Here is a 6,252-nt window from a genome sequence, read left to right on the forward strand (position 1 = left end):
TATAATTTTTAGAGGGTACGTGCCTTTTTTTGCATGTATGTCGTACATTTCATAGTTTTAAGACTTGTCGGGTTGATAACTTTGGATTTCAAGGTGATTCCGTGCAATGTGAAATAATAAAAGAATAAGAAAATTTGGAATTCATCATAAAAGAACTCTTAAAGATTTTTTTAAATTAAATTGAAGATGATCTCTGCATTGCATTACATCACTTTTTGTAAAAGTAAAATTATAATCCTAGTAAAACAAGGAAAACTAGCAAAAATAAAAAAATTATTAAAAATAGTAAAAATGACCTAAGCATGGAAATAAATACTACTTAAACTTAGAAGTAAGGGAAAATCGACGATGTTTGATTTTGACTTCTATACCTAAAATTATTAACAAAACAAAAATTACAAAAAAAAAAAAAAAAAAAAAAAAAAAAACCTAAAAAGCAGGGTAAACAAATGAATTAGGCATAAGAACAAAAAATAAATTGCAAACCAATTGATCTTGACGTTTCTATTCAAGAACGAGTCTCTTGGATGATTCTGAATCTGTCTTCCCTTCGGATCTGTGGGCTTTAGTGTAAGTTTGGATTTTTGGTGATCCAAACATTCCACGAATTCTTCGATAACTTGTCTTACATCATTCCATCTCCAAACTTGACAGAACCAACTCACCAAGTCAACTTGAAAATATTATTATTGCTAGGTTAGAAACTTGACTTGAGTTTTAGAGTCATTTTGACTCGGTGGAAAACTTCTTTTTTCTGTTGGAAGGTTATGAAAAACTTTGATACGACTTGTATTTGCTTAAATCGAGATCGAAATTCTGTTTTGTTGACACCCTTATTTGAATTCCAATATTCTATTAGAATAATCAATTATTGGATCAAATTTCGAATTTGATACGATCCATTGACTGTCTTAAAACCACAAGTAAGAAATATAGGATGATGCTCTCCATGATCATTCTGTGTCACCATAGATTCTGGACTATCTGAGAATGGCCAAGTTGATGGCCACGAGGAGTGGTTGGGAAAGAGTCCCCTCTATATAGATGATGCTAAGGAAAGGTTGAAACAAAATGCCATTTTTATTGGGCTATTATTTTGCATAGATACCTTCGTTTAACGAATCGTCAATGTCTTAAACTTGTAAGAGCATCTCCAACTCTTCTTCAAAATTATCTTTATAATTTGATGATAACATTTTGTTAATTTTTACTTTGACTATCAAATTTAAAAAATCACAATAATGAAACCCTTTAAAATTCGGAAAAAATGGGAATGATACAAAGGTGACAAAAATGATGTAATGGTGTGCACATAACCTTAGATGCTTTTTACTAGTATCTCACGGAAAAGCATCTACAATAATGTACATGAGAACACGAGTTTTTGTCACCCTTATCGCTTTTTTTTTTGTCACTCCACCAGCACAACTCTTAAAATAGAGAACCATGTAATTTTTGGAGAAAGGAAATCATGTCTTTTTTGTCATTTAGCGTTGATGTGACATTTTAAAGGGTGATTAGCAAGTCAATAAATTTGAAGAGTTTAAAAGTGAAAATCACTATTAAATGTTATTCCGTACGTGGAGAGCAAGACCTTGGATGTTTTGCATTTCGGAGATCTCTTTTGAATTTCAATTGGAAAATCCGACGTACTTGGAGAGAATGCAATGCTACCTGATGCTTTAGCAAACTATGGAGTCTGTTGTAATTAATTCTACTGTTATTTTTCTAATCTTGCTAACCTTCCTCCATTAGCCAAGCAAGCTTTCTTGGGGGACAAGATGGGACTCCCGAATATTCAGATTGTAAATTGTGAGCTCTGTCTATGCAATTTTCTCTTTTAATTCAACAAATTTTACTTAGCCAAAAAATAAAAATAAAGGGTCAATGGATCATACAATATCAAAATTTGATCCAACAATTGTTGATTCTAATAGAATATTTGAATTCTGATAAGGATGTTCAAAATAAGAACTATTTAGTAATCATCACCAGCTGCATTGAAGATATCTATCACCATCACATATATTCATTTGTAACTAAGTGAGAAGAAAAACATTGGGCTAATGCACAATTACTTAAGTAATACATGGATATATATTACACCACAATTCATTAGTAAATCCAGGTAACAAATTAACTTCTACCTCAGATTGACACTTATTTGATTTACACCATATATAGTATTGCACTTTCTAATTACAATCTAAATTACTGCTTTTTCTACTAGGGAAATGCTGGAATGACACTGGGTATTTATTGTGATTCTCACAAGTCTGACGTGGGATGTGCACATAAGCATAGATGTGTTTTCTCGTGATACGAGTAAAATAATCAATGGTCATGTACGCATCTCCATATGAGAATTGTGAGAATCACAGTAAATCCTGTGTCACCCCAGCACGATTGTTTCTAGTAGGATACAAAAGCATATAATAGCATGCATATACAACTAGTGTAGCATGGTAGATGCATACGTACCATTCTCAAACCAAACAAATATATATTGAGGATCTATATATATATATATATATATATATCTTCCTCTAATAATTAATAAGCCCTCTCTTTTATCTTAACCATCAGTCCATTCTTCATATGCAGGACCGCCGATGGTATTGGATAGACATCGTGGCCCTCCACCAACTCAACATGGAAGTTGAAGAGCACGGTGGTAGCCACCAACTTCATTTGAGTAAAAGCCATGTCCTTACCTATGCAAATTCTTGGCCCAACATTAAAGGTGAAGAAATTAGACATGAGTTCATGCCTTATCTTCTTATTCTCGTCGATCCATCTCTCTGGCTTGAATTCCAAGCAATCTTTTCCCCATGTCCTTTCCATTCTCCCCATTGCATACATTGAGAAAATGATCTTCATTCCTGGCTTCACGACGGTGCCATCGGGAAGTACATCTTCTACTTTTACTTCTTTTCGATTGAATGGTAGTGGTGGGAATAGCCTCAAAGTTTCATACAAGGCCGCTTGTAGATACATCAACCCTTTTATGTCTTCTAACTTAAACAAAAATGGCCTTTTCGCACTCATACCATCTTCACCTTTTGTCTTCTTCGTGTACACAACAGTGAGTTCTTCTAAGATCCTTGCCTGCACACGTGGGGTCTTCACAATTAACCAGAAGAACCAAGCAAGAGACGTACCCGTTGAATCTCGACCCGCGAAAAGGAAGCTAAACCCCGTGTCTTTAAGGAACTTTTCACCTTTGGGTAGCAAATCATTCGTCAAAATTTCTTCTGAAGTCATGTATGCTGTTATTAGATCAGTTTCTTTCACTCCTTTGAGCAAATTTTCTCTCTTTGAGGATATGAATTCTGACATACATCCATCTATAGTTTTCTTCGCCTTTTCCAATTTCTTCTCCGTCCCAATCATCAACCAATGGCATAATTTCCACCATACTTTAGGAACTATATTCCTGTAAAATATGGCTTCTGTTGCATCGTCGATCGCTTTCGCTAGTTCATTATCAGGAAGACTTATAGAAAGATAATTAGAGTTCCTCCCAAATATAACAGTAAAAATACTGTCGAAAGTGAACCTCAAGAACACATCTTCCAAATCAACAACAGATGAATTTCTAGCGACATGAGCCAACACTGGAATGAGTGAATCCTCCACCACATTTTGGCTCACCTTAGCTATGTAGCTTCGAAACTCCTTTGACGCAAACGTAGTGTTTGCTAGTCTCCTCTGTGCATGCCAATGATCAAAGTCGACGGAGAAGATTGCATTGCCCATTATTTCGAATGTCTCTAAGAACTCTGGCCCTTTGGGGAAATTGTTGAAGTTGGTTTTCACGATATACTCAACGTTGCGGGGATCAGTTGTGAAGACTATCTCTAACCGCCCGAAAATAGGTCCTCTAGCCACTATCGTCGTGCCAACAGAATTCGCTAGCTCGACAGTCCAATCATGGATGCGGTGCGCGTTTTGGACGATTGATGGGATGACATCAAATATGGGCCAGCGGACCAAGACCTGATTCTTGTGTTTTAGGTACCATTTGGTATAGACGAAGAAAAGTAGGAGGAATGGAAGACAAAGTTCAATCCATGTCTTCATGTGGTATTTTAAGGATGGTAGAACATTTTGGATCTCCATATTTTTTTTTGGTTATGGCTTATGGGAAGGTTGTGAATATAGGACAAGCAAAGGACATAGGGTGGCTTTTCCTTCCTTTTATTATTATGAGTGGTGTTAACTTGTGGCAAAAGGCACCAGTCAAGATGCTATTAAGTATACCTCAAAAAAATAATATCTTCCAATCAAAAATACCCTCAAAAATTTATTTTACAACCAAAATTTTATCAATGATGATGCGTGCACGCGGTTGACGTTGTAAAGGTACAAAACGGCAATAAATTAAACCCTAAAATAATCTTTGATAGTGACATGCAACCTTTAAGTACTGGAGCACAATGGGTGACTAGACATAAATTTCCCTACAGATTTTGGTGAATATTTCAGATACTCTTGACATTTCCCTTGGTGTCGTTCTTCTAAATGAAACTGATTGAAATATAAAAAATACCCTTATTTTAAAAGTATCCTTGATTTTTATCCTACATAAAATCCAATATCTTCGAATTTCATTATGATTTTATTTCTTTCAAGTTATTCAACTGTCTTCAGTGCTACTTCTTTTACTTGGTGTAAAAAACTATGAATTCATTTTTTTTAAAATAAAAAATATATCCACGCCTCCCCCTCCTTATTATCTTGTTTTAAGTTTAGAAGGTTAAAATAGATACAATCTTGATATTCTTTAAGAGGGTAAAAAGTATCATCCCAAAGATGAAGGTGATGACCTTTTAGGAGAAAATTCAAGGAATTTTCGATTAGAGATTGAAAATAAAAGCATTTAGGTCATTGTAGTTTAATTTCAACATAGTTAAGACTTTAGATGGGTATGTCTAAACCAACTCTTTAATGTGGAACACTCTTACTAATTAGAGTTAGATGGTGCGTCGACATTTTCATTTAAGCATTGTTCACAGAGACCACATATTCATATATTTGAAATGTCTCAGTCAAAATGAGAAAAATGAACACGGAGTTTTAAATTTTGTCCAAAAAATTGACTTGCTTATCCATCTCGTCCATGCTTGATATAGAGACTACTCAAGTGATATGTCTAGGTCAAGTTTTGAAACCATGCATCCAATAGCTAAAAAAGGGTTTTGTTAACATGTGCCCTAAGGGCACACATTAAGATGCATTAAATACACCTCAAAACTGTATTTTCTTTAAAAAAATGCCATCAAATTTTTTCTTACAAAAAATACTCTCAAATGCTTATTTCCAAGGTGTTGTATGTGCATCTTAACATGTGCCCTTCCCATCAGTGCACACACCTTAACAAAATGAGTTGTGCTGGGGTGACACAGGATTTATTGTGATTCTCACAATTTTGACGTGGACATGCATACATAACCATAGGTGATTTTTAGTCGTATCGCGAGGAAACACATCTATGGTTATGTGTACATCCCACGTCATACTTGTGAGAATCACAATAAATACCTAGTGTCATTCCAACATTTTCCTTACAAAATCTTAAAAAAAAGAGATGTGATAAATTGACGTGGAAAAATAGTATGTGGCTGCCGTGGCAAGGGTACAAAACCATAGATCTTTTTCTTGGGGATACATAAGGTAAAAAGATTTATGATTCCCTGCCATTGCTGGATTCTCTGATTCTCTGCCTCCCTATAATTAACAATTAAAAAAAAAAAAGAAGTTTTATATTAAAGATAATAAGACGAAAATAAAAAGAAAGGAAATAATGTGATCCATTGACTAGGGCATTTCTTCTCTCCTAAAGAGGAACAATAACTTTCTCCATTAGTCACAGAAACGGGCCGGTGTTTGAATCTTACGTAGTGGCCTTTTCTTGGTTTTATCATCAACTAAAGAGGTAGAGATAGTTTCATCACGGGTCCCACTATCCATCTACACATCATGGCCGTTGATCACGCCATCAATTATGCCCTCTCAAACCAAAAACCATCTAATTTTACTGTATGTAACATGCTTTAATTTTATGGTCTAGAACCTGTTGCAATACCCCGACCTTCAGAAAATACACCCAACTATGGGTCATTCAGTGACATCTTACCGAATCTATTTATAATAAATTGGTAATAAGTTGCCGATATACTGTAAAGAGGTTATCGTATTGACCCATGTGGTACTTTTGAAATGAGTTGTGATAATTTGCCACTCTTTTTT

At 34.9% G+C, this 6,252-nt stretch overlaps 1 pseudogene; it reads right to left on the bottom strand.

The window, feature by feature from the left end:
- Positions 1 to 2,553: 2,553 nt before the first annotated feature.
- LOC147404001 (alkane hydroxylase MAH1 pseudogene) lies at positions 2,554 to 4,083 on the bottom strand (annotated as a pseudogene).
- Between the last annotated feature and the right edge of the window lie 2,169 nt (positions 4,084 to 6,252).

The sequence above is a fragment of the Akebia trifoliata genome, chromosome 4 (genome assembly GCF_017979445.1).
Source record: "Akebia trifoliata isolate Shusen 1 chromosome 4, ASM1797944v1, whole genome shotgun sequence".
Taxonomy (NCBI): domain Eukaryota; kingdom Viridiplantae; phylum Streptophyta; class Magnoliopsida; order Ranunculales; family Lardizabalaceae; genus Akebia; species Akebia trifoliata.